This window comes from Rhinoderma darwinii, chromosome 1, assembly GCF_050947455.1.
Source record: "Rhinoderma darwinii isolate aRhiDar2 chromosome 1, aRhiDar2.hap1, whole genome shotgun sequence".
In the NCBI taxonomy this organism is placed as follows: Eukaryota; Metazoa; Chordata; class Amphibia; order Anura; family Rhinodermatidae; genus Rhinoderma; species Rhinoderma darwinii.
This window is the reverse complement of record NC_134687.1, coordinates 627298953-627318583: the sequence shown is the minus strand read 5'-3', so window position 1 is coordinate 627318583 and position 19631 is coordinate 627298953.

Below are 19631 nucleotides of genomic sequence, written 5' to 3'. Positions count from 1 at the left end.
GGCACACTACCGCGACATGTGCACACAGCCTATAAGCGGTTATTGACCTCATTATAATCCCCCAAGGCCTAAATTGGGGCCCCTTTGCCCCACAAGGGGACATTAGTTACATAAGAGGCAAATATTTTCCAGGGGGGGCACTGGTACAAATTTTGCATAGTCTTTGGGTCATCTAGAAAGTCATTCAAACCTGCATGACACACATCAAAGATCAAATAGCAAGAAGGTCGAAAGTGTGACGGTCCCTTTGAGTCCTGGTGGTAGAGTATTAATGTGCGCACATATCGGACAGGGCCGAGCCTTGTGATAATGGGCTCCTGGCATTATTGTCTCAGTAATAATGATAATTCGGAAATAAGTGATGAGGTTTCTGCCCTTTTCACCGGCCGGACCCATAAAAAAAATCTCAATTTGTTAAGCAGGCGGCTTTGTGCTGCGTCCACCATCGATCTCCTGCCCCATGTATCTACCTGCAGTTAAACTTCTGCAGACAAGTTGGTATTTTTTCCTGAAGGATTAATTATAAGTATTGACGAGTCCGGGATGTCATTTGCATAGGGAGCGTTAATGAGAAGAAATTCAGCTTCAGAAAAGAGCCCGAAAGAAAAGCGAGAGAACAAACACCGCTCTCCAAAATCAATGGTGATTTGCACTGTAGAGATGGTGGTGGCGTCTGAACGCGTTCCTGCTAATCAATGCCGGTGAGAGGCAGCCCGGGGACCGGCTCTAAGAATCTCAGGGAGGGATTGGACACTCAGAGACCTCAGGCTTTGATGTCTAAATGACACTCGGGGGATATTTCCCAAGGACAAAAAATTTGCTGCCTGAGGGTCTTTACATGAGTATCCATTCCGAGTATAGATGGTGGAAGGATTAAAGATGAGTCCAAAGTCATCAGCGCCAAAGTCACATCGAGAAGAACTTATCATTTATAGAAAATGCTCACAAAAGTCTGTTAATGCTCCCACACTGCCTGGTGATACTGTGGATATATATGGGCCATGGCATTGTCTGCTGTAAGCAGGGCCGCCATCAGGGGTGTATTAGGGGTACTTCTGTAAGGGGCCCGGCCAAACCTGATTGAAAGGGGTGCCCGGCAACTGCCACGACTTGCCCTTGGTAGAAAAAACAGGCCCCTGCAAAGGGTCCTGTTCTTTTCACCAAAATAATGTCATGAGCTGCGGGCCCCCCTTCTCGTCATGGGGGCCGTCAAACAGCACGCGCTCGCGCCCGCTCACTCTACCGTACCCTGTTAAAGTTGTATATAAGAAAGTTTGTTACAATGTATCAGTCAATCATCAGTGAGCTAAACGCAGCAACAGCACAAATCCCTCTCCTGTGCTGGACTCCAGGCAGAAGGCTCTTATCTACACTGATACATTGTAACAAGACCATCAGCTGTGAAAGTAATAAGCCAGGACTGGTTTTAATGTTCTCATTCACAGACAGCAGGCAGACATCTTGAAAATCATGACTAACTGAAGCAGGAAGACAGAAAGCTGCAGAATGTCATTATACAGTAGGCTGGGGTGCTGCACCACTCGCAGGGAATTTATACGTGTAAGGCTATGTGAACACGGAGTATTTTGACGAGTTTTTTGACGAGGAACTCGCGTCGCAAAACTCGTCAAAAACGGCCCGAAAATGTCTCCCATTGATTTCAATAGGAGGCGTCGGCGTCTTTTTCCTGTGAGCAGTAAAAGGGGGGCCCAGAAAATTTAGCTGTATGGGGCCCTGAAATTCCTGATGGCGGCCCTGGCTGTAAGGTAAGATAATGCCTTTGGAGCAGTCGCGTTTTAGATTTTTAAGGGATGCCGAGGGGCAGACAGCATGTGCCGCACTAAATTTTCTACCCAGGTATCTGCCCCGCCCTAAAATACTATCAATAACATGTATTCTATATATTATAGTACATACAGGGCCGTCATCAGGGCAGTACAGCTGGTACTGCAGTCAGGGGCCCGGCCGCTTCTTATTAAACTTTAAATATTTCCATCAGGGCGCCAGCGTTAGTCACTTGGAGAAATGAACGGACCCTTTAGCTAGGGCCTATTCCTTTCTCCGATGTAACTAACGCTGAGACCCTGAGAGGGCTTACAGGAGCGGAAGATGCTGCATGAGCAACATGAAAGCAGAAGGAGAGAGCTGCCTAACAGACAGGTCGTTCATGATCGGGTATTTTGGGCGGCCGCCCGGGGCCCAAGGGGCCTATGGCCGCCCCAAGTACAATGTGATTTTGCTGCGAATCGTGGCAAAAATCGTAACAAAACGGCATTGTGTATGTCCTGTAAAGGACCTGCAGACATAAAGGTAACATGACCTTATGTCTGCAGTTTCTTGTTACTGATTAGAGACTTGCTGGTTACATGACCGCAGGTCCTACAACAGAAGCAAGAGAGAAGATAGTGAGGTGAGGTGAACTGCTAGGTAAGTATAAGGGGATCATGGATTTGTTTAAGGGGTCTGCGGTCTGTGTTAAGGGGGTCTGTATTTAGGGGGTCTGATCTGGGGTCTGTATTAGTTTAAGGGGTCTGTATTTAGCGGGTCTGTATTAGTTTAAGCGGTCTGCGGGTCAGTATTTAGTGGGTCTGGTCTGGGGTCTGTATTTAGGAGGTCTGGTGTCTGTATTTAGGGGGACTGTATTTAGGGGGTATGTATTTAGGGGGTCTGGTATGTCATCTGTATTCAAGGGGTCTGGTCTAGGGTCTGTATTTAGGAGGTCTGGGGTCTGTATTAGTTTAGGGGGTCTGTATTTAGGGGGGTCTGTATTAGTTTAAGCGGTCTGGGGTCTGTATTTAGGTGGTCTGGTCTGGGGTCTGTTAGTTTAAGGGATCTGTATTTATGGGGTTCGGGGTTCTGTATTAGTTTAAGGGGTCTGGGGTCTGTATTTAGGGGGTCTAGTCTGGGGTCTTTATTTAGGAGGTTTGGGGTCTGTATATTTAGGGGGACTGGGGTCTGTATATTTAGGGGGTCTGGTCTGGGCTCTGTATTATTTTATGGGGGTCTGTATTTAGGGGGTCGGGTGCTGTATTAGTTTAGAGAGTCAGATATGTGTTCCGTATTAGTTTTGGGGGTCTGGTCTGGGGTCTGTATTAGTTTAGGGAGTCAGGTCAGGGGTTATTATTAGTTTAGGGCTCAGGTCGGGGGTCTGTATTTAGAGGTCTGGTCCGAGGTCTGTATTTAGGGTGCTTGTTCAGCGGTCTGTATTTGTTTAGGGTGCTTGTTCCGGGGTCTGTATTAGGGGCGTCTGGTTTGGGTACGGCAATAGTTTAGAAAGTCTGGGGTCTGTGTGCATTCTAATTTATTAGTCTGAGTAAAAGGGGTTGTCCGGGCACATCAATAGGTCATCAGTATGAAAAACCAGTCTGTGCCCGGACAACCCCTTTAATGTATGGTCCTGGGCCTTGGTGTCTGAATTTTTGTGTTTCTATAGAGGCTGGAAATGGCAACAGAAGCGAGGAGCAAAGATGTCTCATCAGGAGAAGTCGCCATATTTGTCTGTGTCAGATGGAGAAGAAAAGAGAACGACGCCCATCAGAGAAGACGTCACTTGTGAGTCACTGGATCTATAAGAGGATCTGTCCCCTCTGACATGTCTGTTGTAGGAAATCCTTGTATTCCACATAAAGTCTTTGTGTACCCAGGACTAATAGACAAATGCATGTTACCATTCCCATTGTCAGGAGGATATGTCCCTACACAGTGTTATACTGTCAGCGATGGTTGGAGACTGTCAGTATGTAGGGACACAACCCTTTGACAAGAGGAATCATAACACCCATTTGTCAATGCTCGCACAAAAAGGTGGTATTCACTATAGACATGGCACGGCAGAGCGGCGGTGGGGAAGGGGGCTCAAGTTTGTGGAACAGCCCAGGGCCTATGGTCTACTTAATCCGCCACTGCTTCTCTACACAGCCAACTGGACCCTGCAAGACTGGTGAGTGCCCCATTCTCCTTCACATCCCCCTGACCCCACTTGTAGAAAATAAAGTAGGTTTTTTTGTTGTTTACCTCACGTTTTTTGCTGCGACTTTCGTAATCGCTGCAAAAATTGTGCCACAGCTTCCTCATTGGTGCCTCGAAAAAATTACATTAAAAAAAATGGTACAAAACATGAAAAAAACACTACTTTTAGGCTATGGCTATATTCCCACAGTGCAGTCAAATCACGTTTTTTCTGCGATTTTGAAAATATCTTAGCAAAACATGGGATTTGACTGCACTGTGTGAATAAGACCCTAAGGCCGCTTCAGACATGGTGGATTTGTCTCCTATTTTCGGTGCGGATTGCTCACTGAAAATCCACTAGAAATTACAGTACAACTCATGTGAATGGGGTTTTCAAAACCGCATGCACATGCAGCAGAAAAAAATCCTCATGGGCTTTAGTGCATTCTGCTGATTATTAAATCAGCAGCTTGCCTATTATGTTGCAAAATTGCCACGCATTTCACCCTTTACAATGCAAAGGGTAAATTCGCTGCAAATCCTTAGCAAAATCTGTAAGGATCAGTTCACACGTAGCAGAAACACTACAGATTTTCCGCAACGGATTTTAAAGTGGAAAATCCGCAGGGTAATACAGTAGCAGCAGAGTGGATGAGATTTGAACAAATCTCATCCAAACATAGCGTAAAAAATGCGCTGAAAAGATGTTTATAAATTGAGCAGAATCGCTGTTTTCTGTTCTGGGTTTTCTCCATTGAATTCAATGGGAGGTAAAACCTGCAACAAATAACAGATAATTAAACCAAAAAAGCAGCAAAGGGACCCCTGTCCCAAATGCAAAAGAGTATCATATAATAATCATATGGAATGGTCCAATAATTAAATATCATATGCATCCAATAAACACATGTCAAACCTACAAGAAAATTGATGCTACAACAAGAAATAGAGAAAATATGAAAAAGTCTTTAGAGAAAAATCACAATATAAATCTGAATACAGAATGGTTAAAACAAAGAATTCAGAACCTACAGATGGAAACAGGACTGGTCGCTGAGTGGCACAAAAAATGCAGCTACCCATAGACGCGTGGACTACAACGAGGTTAGTGAATATACGTATATGTAAATATGTATGACAGACTAAGGGGGGATTCACACGAGCGTGTATTCGGTCCGTGCGGGCCGCGTGGTTTTCACGCGGCACGCATGGACCAATACAAGTCTATGGGGCAGTACAGACAGTCCGTGCTTTTTGCGCAGCGTTTGTCTGCTGCGCAAAATGCGCGACAGGTTCAATAACTCTGCGTATTTCGCGCATCACGCACCCATTGAAGTCAATGGGTGCGTGAAAATCACGCGCACCACACGGAAGCACTTCCGTGGGACGAGCGTGATTCGCGCAACAGCAGTGAAAAGGATGAATGAAAACCGAAAAGCACCACGTGCTTTTCTGTTTCCGAACATCCAAACGGAGTGTCTTTGCGTACCGAACTTCACCGGGTTCGGCCAAACTCGTTTTGGCCGATCCCGGCAAAAAAATTATCGGTACGCGACGTCAGGAGATAGTCACTGTCCATGGTGCTGAAAGAGTTAAACTGTTTCAGCACCATGGACAGTGACTTGCGATCCCAAAATACATTAACCTGTAAAAAAAAACCGAAGTTCTAACTTACCGATTACTCCTGTCTCCTTCCTGCAGTCCGACCTCCCGGGATGACACTTCAGTTCAAGTGACAGCTCCAGCCAATCACAGGCCAAGCACAGGCTGCAGCCAATCACAGGCTGCAGCGGTCACTTGGACTGCTGCGTCATCCAGGGAGGTGGGGCCCGATGTCAAGAGAGGCGCGTCACCAAGGACGCGTCACCAAGGACGCGTCACCAAGGCAACGGCCGGGAAGTTCTCGGTAAGTAGGAACTTTATCTTTTTTTGTTACAGGTTCTTCGCTGTTGTGTTCGGCATTCACTGTCGAGGGTGCTGAAAGATTTAGCTCTTTCAGCACCTTGGACAGTGACGGGCGTCGACAAGCCTCATCTCTATGATGCCGGCTGCGCGAAAATCACGCAGCCGCGCATCAGACACGCATGACACACGCAGCTGTCAAATGGTTTTTGCGCTCGCAAAACGCTGCGTTGTTTGCGCGCGCAAAAACGCAACGTTCGTGTGAATCTCCCCTAAGTCCTATATTATGTTACATGAAGTGCCTCTAGTTGAAGTCAACATGAATATAGGATAACACAATCAAAAGTCATGAAAATAATGAGGGACATAGTAGACCCATATTGCAGTCTGCTGGAAGTAACACCACATCGAGCGTCCACCCACAAAGGGCGTGGTAAGGGGCGTACACACAATAAAAGGACAAAAATAATGGGGTGTACGCTCGCTGTGGTGTTACTTCCAGCAAACTGCAATATGGGTATACATATTTACATATACTTACACTACCGTTCAAAAGTTTAGGGTCACTTAGAAATTTCCATATTTTTGAAAGAAAAGCACAGTTTTTTTCAATGAAGATAACATTAAATTAATCAGAAATACACTCTATACATTGTTAATGTGCTAAATGACTATTCTAGCTGCAAACGTCTGGTTTTTAATGCAATATCTACATAGGTGTATAGAGGCCCATTTCCAGCAACCATCACTCCAGTGTTCTAATGGTACATTGTGTTTGCTAACTGTGTTAGAAGGCTAATGGATGATTAGAAAACACTTGAAAACCCTTGTGCAATTATGTTAGCACCACTGTAAACAGTTTTGCTGTTTAGAGGAGCTATAAAACTGACCTTCCTTTGAGCTAGTTGAGAATCTAGAGCATTACATTTGTGGGTTCGATTAAACTCTCAAAATGGCTAGAAAAAGAGAGCTTTCATGTGAAACTCGACAGTCTATTCTTGTTCTTAGAAATGAAGGCTATTCCATGCGAGAAATTACCAAGAAACTGAAGATTTCCTACAACGGTGTGTACTACTCCCTTCAGAGGACGGCACAAACAGGCTCTAACCAGAGTAGAAAGAGAAGTGGGAGGCCCCGCTGCACAACTGAGCAACAAGACAAGTACATTAGAGTCTCTAGTTTGAGAAATAGACGCCTCACAGGTCCTCAACTGGCAGCTTCATTAAATAGCACCCGCAAAACGCCAGTGTCAACGTCTACAGTGAAGAGGCGACTCCGGGATGCTGGCCTTCAGGGCAGAGTGGCAAAGAAAAAGCCATATCTGAGACTGGCTAATAAAAGGAAAAGATTAATATGGGCAAAAGCACACAGACATTGGACAGAGGAAGATTGGAAAAAAATGTTATGGACAGACGAATCGAAGTTTGAGGTGTTTGGATCACACAGAAGAACATTTGTGAGACGCAGAACAACTGAAAAGATGCTGGAAGAGTGCCTGACGCCATCTGTCAAGCATGGTGGAGGTAATGTGATGGTCTGGGGTTGCTTTAGTGCTGGTAAAGTGGGAGATTTGTACAAGGTAAAAGGGATTTTGAATAAGGAAGGCTATCACTCCATTTTGCAATGCCATGCCATACCCTGTGGACAGCGCTTGATTGGAGCCAATTTCATCCTACAACAGGACAATGACCCAAAGCCACCTCCAAATTATGCAAGAACTATTTAGGGAAGAAGCAGGCAGCTGGTATTCTAAGTGTAATGGAGTGGCCAGCGCAGTCACCAGATCTCAACCCCATAGAGCTGTTGTGGGAGCAGCTTGACCGTATGGTACGCAAGAAGTGCCCATCAAGTCAATCCAACTTGTGGGGGGGGCTTCTGGAAGCATGGGGTGAAATTTCTCCCGATTACCTCAGCAAATTAACAGCTAGAATGCCAAAGGTCTGCAATGCTGTAATTGCTGCAAATGGAGCATTCCAAGACGAAAGCAAAGTTTGATGGAGAAAATTATTATTTCAAATAAAAATCATTATTTCTAACCTTGTCAATGTCTTGACTATATTTTCTAGTCATTTTGCAACTCATTTGATAAATATAAGTGCGAGTTTTCATGCAAAACACAAAATTGTCTGGGTGACCCCAAACTTTTGAACGGTAGTGTATATTCACTTACCTCGTTGTAGTCCACGCGTCTATGGGTATCTGCATTTTTTGTGCCACTCAGCGACCAGTCCTGTTTCCATCTGTAGGTTCTGGATTCTTTGTTTTAACCATTCTGTATTCAGATTTATATTGTGATTTTTCTCTAAAGATTTTTTCATATTTTCTCTACTTCTTGTTGTTGTATCAACTTTCCTGTAGGTTTAACAAATAACAGATGTTGCTATTTTTGCAGGGGAAAAACTGCCATTCTGTCACAAAAAAATTGCAACTCAGGAAAAAAAAAAGCTTATACTTACCCAGAACTCTGTGATTTTGCGTCCACCCGGCCTCCAGGGATGACGTTTTATCCCATGTGACTGCTGCAGCCGATATCAGTCACATGGGATAAAACGTTATCTTAGGAGGCCGGGCTACAAGACGTCAGAGAGACACGTGGCATAGTAAGTATAGGTATTTATTTTTTTACCTGCCGTAGGCTACATTTAGACAAACGTAGCTAACCTTGGACGTGAAAAACTGCAGTTTTTCACGTCCGATGTGCACCCGTGCGGGACGCGTTGTCACGGATCCCCCATAGACTAGATTCTATGGAGGGATGCGTGACACGCAGGAAAATAGGTAATGTCGTATATTTTCACTGACCCTTCACACGCTCCGTTGAAACAACGGTCGTGTTAACGGCCCCATTGAATTACATGAATCCATGTGTAACACGACCGAGATACACACTCGTCTAAATGAGCCCTAAGTGCTCCTTACATCCTCGCAAGTGCTTCACCTTCTCTTAAAGGACAGGTGTCGCTAAAAAAATTTTTTTTTATATAAATTAGCTTTTAGTGTGTTATTAAAATACATTTTATTTATTTGTGTGTTTGTGTTTTAGTTTTTTCTGTTTTCTAACTCTTACCTCACTATGGGGGCTGCCATTTTTTTTTTAAATCTCTGTATGTGTCGATTAACGACACATACAGAGATGGAATACGGCACATACAGCCCCATAGAGAATGCGAACAGGAGCCGTTCCATTCACAATGGTGTACGCCGTCTGTGTGGGAACGGCGCATGCGCCGCTCCCACACAGTCCAGAAGGAAGGTCTTCGGCCGAGCGACATCCGGCGCCATTTTCATGTGGACCGGAAGCCGCGGCTGGACAGTAAGATGACTACTTCCGGTCGCGGCTTCCGGACATGTGTTCAGAAGCAAGGACTAGGAGCGGAGGGAGCGGCGGCAGCGGCAGGAGCAGGTAAGTTATGTTTTGTGTTTGTTCGTGTTTTACTGTGTGATTACCACTGTATGTAAGCCTACTACACTGTGCATTCGCTCAAAAAATGCGGCACACAGTGTAGGAGGTTTGAACATTCAACCCCCTCCTTTCTCCTGGCACTAGCCAGGATAAAGGAGGGGGATTAATTGAGCACACTAGAGCGAGTGTGTCTTCTCCAATTTTGCAGCATAAAACCATGTGGTTGCTTTACCACGTTGCGATGCTGAAATTTTGGGAACTGCTCCCTCTAGTGACCAGCACATGGAAATGTTATAAATTAGAATCTAATTTATAATATTTCCTGACTTGTGAAAAAATTAAAAAAATTAGAACAATGTCTAATCATTTATATACTAAATGTTTAACTAAAAAAAACTAAAAAAAAATTCTAGCGACACATTCCCTTTTAGGTGCCCTCCATATCGTGTTTTCGCCCTACGTTTATCTTGTACATCGGAAAAGCTCCCGACGTACACGATAAATGTGTTCATAGGGCTTCATTATGTCCTTTTGGTCTCCGGGTTGGTATATTTTGGTATATCTTTTTTTTTTGAAGGATGGAATAGCGTAGTAGACTCTGCTATTGCATCCTAATAGATCCAACAAAAAAAACATATACCACTCCAGCATGAAAAGAAGTATAATATTCCAGTTCTAAACAGACGGGCTGCAGGGCATCATCTCGCTGTAGATCGGACAAGTGAATGATATTCTGATCACATAGTTGCCAACAGTCCCGAATTTGCCTGGACTGTCTTTGTAAATTTGGGACAGTCCCGGGACTGGTTGGCAACTGCTACATTCAATTGTATTTGCGTCCTGAGGTCGCAGATGCAATTGAGTACTATCCGCTTCCTGCTCTGCCATTCACTCCTCCTGGAGCGGAATCCCCAGCCAAAGCGTTGCCGACGCCCTGACCGGGAATTCCGCTCATAGAGGAAGCCACTGACGATGTCACTGTCCATATATGGACAGTGAAGTCAGGGGCTCTTTCTGGAGCACCGGAATCCCCAGCCAAATCGTTGCCAACGCAGTGGCCGGGGATTCCGCTCATAGATGGAGCCCCTGACTTCACTGTCCTTATAAGGACAATAATGTGAGGGGCACCACCTGCAGCGGAAATCCCCAGCTAGAGCATTGCCGACGCTCTGGCCGGGGATTCCGCTCATAGAGGGAGCCTCTGACGACGTCACTGTCCATCCGTTGCCGATGCTCTGGTCAGGGATTCCTCTACTGGATATGGATAGTGACGCCAAGGGCTCCTCCAGTAGCGGAAACCCCAGCCAGAGTGTCAACAACGTTCTGGCCGGGGATTCCGGCATTCCAGGAGGAGCCACTGACTTCACCGTCCATATATGTACAGTGACGTCGACAGTGGCTCCCTCTATAAGTGAAATCCCTGTCAGAGCGTCGGAAATGCTCTGGCCGGAGATTTTGCTGCAGGAGGTGCCCCTGACGTCACTGCCCCTGTATGGACAGTGATGTCAGGGGCTCCTCCAGGAGAGGAATCCCTGAACAGAGCATCAGCAACGCTCTGGCTGGGGAATCCACTCCTAGAGGGATCCACAATGGCGATATCTGGAGGGAGGGTGGTGTGGCACTATATACAGGGGGAGTGTGTGGCACTATCTACATGGCGAGTATGTGGCACTATCTACATGGCGAGTATGTGGCACCATCTACAAGGGTGGGTGTGTGGCATGAACTACTGGGGGTCTGTGTGGCATAATCTGCAGGGGGCTGTGTGACTTTATCTACAGGGGGGCTGTGTGGCTCTATCTACAGGGGGCTGTGTGGCAGTATCTACAGGGGGCTGTGTGGCACTACAGGTGGCTGTGTGGCATTATCTACAGAGGGCAATGTGGTATTATCTACAGAGGGCACTGTGGCATTATCTAAAAAGTGTATGTGTGGCACTATCTACAGAGGGCCCTGTGGCACTATCTACAGGGGGGCCATGTTGCATTATCTATAGGGGGCACTGTGGCACTATATACAGGAAGCAGTGTGAGGCAATATCTTCAGGGAGCAGTGTGTAGCAACATCAACAGGGAGCAGTGTGTGGCAATATCTACTGGGGGCAGTATGGGGCACCATCTACAGGGGGCTGTGTGACAATATCTTAACCAGCATAAGTATACAATTAGGAGCAAAAAGGTTGATTTGCCGATACCTGAACATTTGATCAAATTTGGACACAATATTTCACAATTGCGTTTTAGAATAATTGATGGGGTTGCCCCTATGAGGAGAGGAGGAGATAGTGAGAAGATACTTAAAAAATTAGAACTCAAATGGATCTATGAATTGGATACCCTTGAGCCTAAGGGGCTAAATAGGGAGTTCAGGACTACGGGTATTTGTTAGGAGTGTGTCCGTGAACATGATCCTAGACATATCGTTATCAGCAGTGGGGTTGTGATAGAGTGCTTGGCTATCAGCCATGTGACTACCTAAATCTTTGCAGATTTTTTAATGTTATTTTGCTTTTTCTTTTTTAGGCTTTTCAATGATATTTACACCATATGGGGATCTGTTTTTAGAATCGTCTTTCAACATTTCTGGTGAAGAACGCTATTGAAGAATCCTGATCAGTCTTTGGGATTAGTGCTTGAGTCTATATTCTCTGCCTGTCTTATCATAAAATCTTAATCTGTTACCTATTATCATATATTATTGTGTACAAATTTGGTATTACTTTTCCTTAATATTGCAGAATTGCATTCAGTATATCGTACGTTTCATGTCTGATTGAACCATGTAGCAGATAAGACACACAGAGTATTCCCCTATTTTGGGATCTATACGTACATTATTAGCGTCCTTTTGCTATAAGGATTGATAGTCCTCTTCTGATAGTCCACTCTTGAGCGCAAGCGCATGCGCGGTCCGGAGTCAGACCGCGATGCGTATTATGATAACGGCCGAAGCCGGATATTGAAGGAAATGAAACTTCCTGTTATGCGCCATGAGGACTTTGGACACGCACGAGACAGGATTAGTCCCAATAGACTGTCTTTCAGGTACTACATTAGCGATCTAGAACTATATTTACACTGTATTGGATACTGATGATGTGGGGATATTTTATACTTTGTGAGAACATATTTATGAGGGAATTTTATAGTTGTTGATGTTGTACACATGCAGGAAGTGATGTCACATCACATGTGATATATAAAGCGTGCACTATTGTATTATCACTATGCTTGACAAAGACCCAATAGGGGTTGAAACGTTGCAATTTTTTGCTTGGTGAATAAACTTTCACTTTTTTGGATATCGGAGTGCTGCAGTCTTTCTTTATACTATTGTGCATTGGTTGTCCCGTTGGACCTGGGACTTACATGCTGCTTGCACTATCCATGGCTGGGATTATCTACCTTGTTCCCCTCTGGTGGAGAGAGTCTGGTTGCGCTGCTGATCTCTTTTACAATCCCCGAACAGATCATCAGTAACGCTCTGGCTGGCGAATCCCCTCCTAGAGGTATCCACAATGGCGATATCTGGAGGGAGGGTGGTGTGGTACTATATACAGGGGGAGTGTGTGGCACTATCTACATGGCGAGTATGTGGCACTATCTACAGGGAGGTGTGTGGCACCATCTACAAGGGTGGGTGTGTGGCATGAACTACTGGGGGTCTGTGTGGCATAATCTGCAGGGGGCTGTGTGGCTTTATCTACAGGGGGGCTGTGTGGCTCTATCTACAGGGGAGCTGTGTGGCTGTATCTACAGGGGGCTGTGTGGCAGTATCTACAGGGGGCTGTGTGGCAATACAGGTGGCTGTGTGGCATTATCTACAGAGGGCAGTGTGGTATTATCTACAGAGGGCACTGTGGCATTATCTAAAAAGTGTATGTGTGGCACTATCTACAGAAGGCACTGTGGCACTATCTAAAGGGGGGCCATGTTGCATTATCTATAGGGGGCACTGTGGCACTATATACAGGAAGCAGTACGAGGCAATATCTTCAAGGAGCAGTGTATAGCAACATCAACAGGGAGCAGTGTGTGGCAATATCTACTGGGGGCAGTATGGAACACCATCTACAGGGGGCTGTGTGACAATATCTACAGGGAGCAGTGCGTAGCAATATCTACAGGGAGCATTGTGTGGCAATATCTACAGGGAGCAATGTGGAGCACCATCTACAAGGGGCAGGGCTAACTCCAGGTTTATGTGGGCCCTTGGGTGACACAGACTTAGTAGGCCCCTTTGCGGGGGAACTCACGGCGGCAGTAAAATGGCAGAAAACGTCACTTTGTGCCCCCATTTAGACGTTAGGCCCTGTTTATGCCCCATAACGAAGTTAGGACCCCAGTTTGTACTTCCTTAAATTTAGTGCCCCCTGTAGATAGTGCCACACAACCCCCCTCCCAGGTAGTGCCACAGAGCCCCCCAGGTAGTGCAACACAGCCATCCTCCCTGGTAGTACCACACAGCCTACCCCCCCCTGTAGGTAGCGATTTAGGGTTCCCTCTAGGAGTGTAATCACAAGCCAGAGCATTGCAGATGCTCTGGCTGGGGATTCCCCTTCAGGAGATACCCCTGACATCACTGTCCATATATGGACAGTGTTGTCAGGGGCATAGTCCCAGGCAGAGCACTACTAGCACTCTGACTGGGACTCCTGCTCTGCTCCTGACATCACTGTCCATATGTTCGAAGCAGAGCTGAAGTCCCGGGCAGATCGCTGGTAAAGACACTGCTCCGATACTCCAGCTCTGGGTAAGCCCCTGACATCACTGTCCATATACGGCTAGTGATGTCAGGGGCAACCCCAGAGCCAAAGTCCCAGGCAGAGGGCTACTAGCACTCTGCCTGGGACACTGCTTTGCTCCTGACAACACTGTCCATAGATGGACAGTGATGTCACGGGCTTCCCCAGAGACGGAGTCCTGGAGCAGAGCCGCTTCTAGCGCTTTGCCTGGGACTTCTTCTCTCCTCCTGACATCACTGTCTATATATGGACAGTGATGTCAGGGGCTTCCCCAGAGACGGAGTCGCGGAGCAGAGCCGCTTGTAGCGCTCTGCCTGGGACACCTTCTCTCCCTCTGACATCACTTTCCATATATGGACAGTGATGTCAGGTGCTTCCCCGGAGACGGAGTCCCGGAGCAGAGCCACTAGCACTCTGCCTGGGACTCCTTCTCACCTCCTGACATGACTGTCCACATATGGACAGTGATGCCGTGACGACGGCAGGAACAGCACCCGGCGGCAGACTGGGCCCCCCCAAGGGTATTGGGCCCCAGCAATTGCCCATGTTCGCCGGATGCTGACGCCGGCCCCGACCAGGGGCACTGAGTGTGGCAATATCTACAGGGAGCAGTGAGTGGCATTATCTACAGGGAGCAGTGTGGTGCCCCATATTGCCTAGCCCTAGTGATAAAGTGAGACATCACCTGCCTGTAAACAACCAGATAACCAGAAAGAGATACTGGCCAACAAAGTAGTTTTCAGCCAAATTGGTGCTGACATTCTTGTTTGTTTATTTGTATGTAGAAATTCTGGAAAGAAAGCCACGTCCTACTAACCACGCCCACCAGATAAGCCATGCCCCATAAGACACACCCACCAAAGACGCCATACCCTAAGTGTCCCTGGAAAAAAAATTCAAATGTTGGCAACTATGTGATCAGGCGCAGTCAATGTTTCCACTGATTGCAGTTGTTTGCTTTACGTTTTTCTCATTTTGCAGCACAGTCCAATATTGTTCCAGCTGCTACTGCTCCCAATACAGAGCCTGCAGCCCTCAACACTAATCCTGTGGAATTCCCTAGAGCCCCAATACTGTTTACTGTACCTACCCCAATACAGTGTTTACTGCCCTCCAGCTCTAAACATACTGCTCTGCAATACTGCGCCTGCGGTACTGTCCCTTAATAAAAAGCCAGCTGCGCCCCTCAATACTGTGAGGGGTGCAACTGGGGGGGGTGGGATACTAGTGCCTGGAAATCCCCCCTTTGAGCAGTTCAGGACAAAAAAAAATCAGGTTAAGGGCTGTAATTGTTTCTGATACCACTAGGGGCATATGAAGTTATTATTGACAATGAGAACTGTAAGGCTATTTTGACACAGGGCGGACACGCTGCGTTAAAGCAAACAGTGTGTCCGACCTGTGTGCCGCAGGGAATGTCCGATGCGGACAACTGCACCTGAAAAAAAAAAAAGCTTCATACTTACGTAGCCATGGCGACGCGTCCCTCCGTTGTCCTGCAGCCTGGCCTGCTGAGGAGACATTTCATCCCATGTGACCGCTGCAGCCTGTGATTGGCTGCAGCGGTTACATGGTATGAAATGTCATACCAGGAGGCCGGCCTAGACGAGGAAACACAGGCTTCTGGATAAGTTGGTGGTTGGTGGTCACTGCAATTCCGCCGCAAAAACGAACATCTGCTATTTAACAAATAAGCAGCGTTTAAACAAATACAATTGACATGCTGCGGATTAAAAAAACGCACCGCTGACCAATTTCTGATCGTTTTTCCGCTCAGCGAGTGGATGAGATTTGTTCGATCTCATCCACTTTGCTGCTACTGTATTATGCTGTGAATTTTCCGCAGCATAAATCAGTTTTGGAAAATATGCAGTGTGAACTGACCCTAACAATCCCTATGCAGTGAGCTCCCCCTGGTGGCAGGTGCAGGAAGACAAAATGTTATCATGTTACGCTATGGAGGTGAGATATAAATCAGGATTTTGAGCTTTTTCTTAAAAAAAACAACAACAAAAAAACAAAGCCTTATATTATATGTGCGTTCTCCTGTCTGAGACCCCCGCACCATCCTAAACAATATATAATAACATAATTACAATAAAAGTGTTAACCACTAAAGCACCATAGGCCTCCAGGGATATTAGATATTAACCCATAACCACCATGTATAATGTATATCAATATTAACCCCTTCTTCACATTCGGCAGCCACACAGTGGTATTACATGGCGCTCATTTAAACAAAAGAGTTATCCACATAAGGTATCTGTCATGGTACCCCCCTTATCCCGATAGATTGAGGACTCCCATCTATTAGACATTCATGATGTCCAATATAACAAACACTTTAAGAGGGCATTTGTGGCTGGAACACACTGTTATAGGATGTTCTGGAGCTTACTTTCTGGGCCCACCTCTGTATGGCAGCATTATCTCAGCACTATATGGTGGTATTACTTGGGCTTTATATTGGGTATTATATGTGAATTACTACTTGGGCAGGCATCTAAAGGCCTTTTGTGTGCCCCAAACCCCTTTAGATCCTAGGAATGCCCTGCAAACTGCAGCGAGATAAAAAAAAAATTAAAGCGTACCTCTGGTTATAAATAACTTTTTAACTTTGTAATATATCTTATTAGAGCAAAATAAAATTTTCTCCACTTATCAGACTCCTTTGCTCCCCCCACTGTTTTCTTAACTGTTTACTCTATGTGAATTCACTCACAGAGCCCATATTCAGTGAGGAGGGATGATACAGATACTAAGCTCCCCTGAGAGATCTGGTTGCAGCTGCCAATACAAGTCTAGGGTCAGGGGAGGGGAAGCAGGAAGAGGAGGGCACTACAGAGTAGTGAGAGTGAGTCACAGACATGCTGCAGCTTCTAGTACGTGTTATATGTCACCACAGTGCTGGATTCTCAACTACACTGCTCATTACTGGTGTATAATGGAACTTTTCTCTATTCTGTGTATAGGAGACTGATGGGCTGGGTTCCACATCGCGGTCAAAATGCACGTTTTGTTGAGTTTCGCTTAAAAACGGCAAGGTTTTGTCGTGATGTTCGGGTTTGTGTCCGAAAACGCATTTTTACAGTGACTTGTGAACCCAGCCTTAGCATGTCTCCTGCTCTGCTTGTTCCCCCGCCACTCTCCATAGACTTCTATGGGCAGCTGTGACCTGATCTCTCATTGAAGCTTCTATGAGTGAATTCTGAGTGACTGAACAGTTAAGAAAACAGGGGGCAGGGGTAGAGGAATGGAGCTTTAGGCTGGATTTACACAAGCATGTTCGGTCTGTAAAGGACGGAACGTATTTCGGCTGCAAGTCCCGGACCGAACTCAGTGCAGGGAGCCGGGCTCCTAGCATAATAGTTATGTACGATGCTAGGAGTCCCTGCCTCGCTGCCGGACAACTGTCCCGTACTGTAATCATGTTTTCAGTACGGGACAGTAGTTCCACGGAGAGGCAGGGACACCTAGCATCGTACATGAGTATGATGCTAGGAGCCCGGCTCCCTGCACTGTGTTCGGTCCGGGACTTCCGGCCGAAATAAGTCCGTCCATTACGGACGTTAATGTGCTCGTGTGAACCCAGCCTAAGAGTCCCAGCCTCTCCGTGGAACTACTGTCCCGTACTGTAATCATGTTTCCAGTATTATGAAATTCTGCAGCAGCTGAAATGTGTATTATAAGGTTGTGCAGCAGCTGAGGTTTGTATTATGAGGTTCTGTAGTAGCTGGGGTGTTTATTATATTGTTCTGCAGTTGCTAAAGTGTGTATTATGAGGTTCTACAGCAGCTGAGATGTGTATTAGGTATATACACCTAATGTATGTATTATGAGGCTCTGCAGCAGCTGAGATGTGTATTATGAGGCTCTGCAGCAGATGAGATATGTATTATAAGGTTCTGCAGCAGATGGGGTGTGTATTATGAGGCTCTGCAGCAGCTGAGGTGTGTATTATAAGGTTCTGCAGCAGATGAGGTGTGTATTATAAGGTTCTGCAGCAGCTGAGATGTGTATTATGAGGCTCTGCAGCAGATGAGGTGTGTATTATGAGGTTATGCAGCAGCTGAGATGTGTATTATAAGGTTCTGCAGCAGATGGGGTGTGTATTATGAGGTTCTGCAGCAGATGAGGTGTGTATTATAAGGTTCTGCAGCAGCTGAGATGTGTATTATGAGGCTCTGCAGCAGATGAGGTGTGTATTATGAGGTTATGCAGCAGCTGAGATGTGTATTATAAGGTTCTGCAGCAGATGGGGTGTGTATTATAAGGTTCTGCAGCAGATGAGGTGTATTATGAGGTTCTGCAGCAGATGAGGTGTGTATTATGAGGTTATGCAGCTGCTGAGATGTGTATTATGAGGCTCTGCAGCAGATGAGGTGTGTATTATGAGGTTCAGCAGCAGCTGGTATGTATTATGAGGTTATGCAGCAGATGAGGTGTGTATTATGAGGTTATGCAGTAGCTGAGATGTGTATTATGAGGTTCTGCAGCAGCTGAGATGTGTATTATGAGGTTATGCAACAGTTAAAATATTTTATGAGGTTCTGCAGCAGCTGAGGCGAGTACTATAAGATTCAGCAGATTGGGGTACAGTAATGATGCAGACATGATATCGGGGTACAGTAATGATGCAGGGTCATATTATTGGGGTACAGTAATGATGCAGGGTCATATTATTGGGGTACAATAATAATGAAGGGTCATATTATTGGGGTACAGTAATGATGCAGGGTCATATTGGGGTACAGTAATAATATAGGGTCAGATTATTAGGGTACAGTAATGACGCAGGGTCATATTATTAGGGTACATTAATAATGCAGGGTCGTATTATCGGGGTACAGTAATTATGCAGGGTCATATTATCGGGGTACAGTAATGATTCAGGGTCATATCATCGGGGTACAGTAATGATGCAGGGTCATATTATCGGGGTACAGTAATAATGCAGGGTCATATTATCGGGGTACAGTAATGATTCAGGGTCATATCATCGGGGTACAGTAATGATGCAGGGTCATATTATCGGGGTACAGTAATAATGCAGGGTCATATTATCGGGATACAGTAATAATGCAGGGTCATATTATCGGGATACAGTAATAATGCAGGGTCATATAATTAGGGTACAGTAATGATGCAGGGTCATATTATCGGGGTACAGTTATGCAGGGTCATATTATTAGGGTACAGTAATGATGCAGGGTCATATTATTGGGGTACAGTTATGATGGAGGGTCATATTATTAGGGTACAGTAATGACGCAGGGTCATATTATTGGGGTACAGTTATGATGGAGGGTCATATTATTAGGGTACAGTAATGACGCAGGGTCATATTGGGGTACATTAATGATGCAGGGTCATATTATTAGGGTACATTAATAATGCAGGGTCGTATTATCGGGGTACAGTAATTATGCAGGGTCATATTATCGGGGTACAGTAATGATTCAGGGTCATATCATCGGGGTACAGTAATGATGCAGGGTCATATTATCGGGGTACAGTAATAATGCAGGGTCATATTATCGGGGTACAGTAATAATGCAGGGTCATATTATTAGGGTACAGTAATAATGCAGGGTCATATAATTAGGGTACAGTAATGATGCAGGGTCA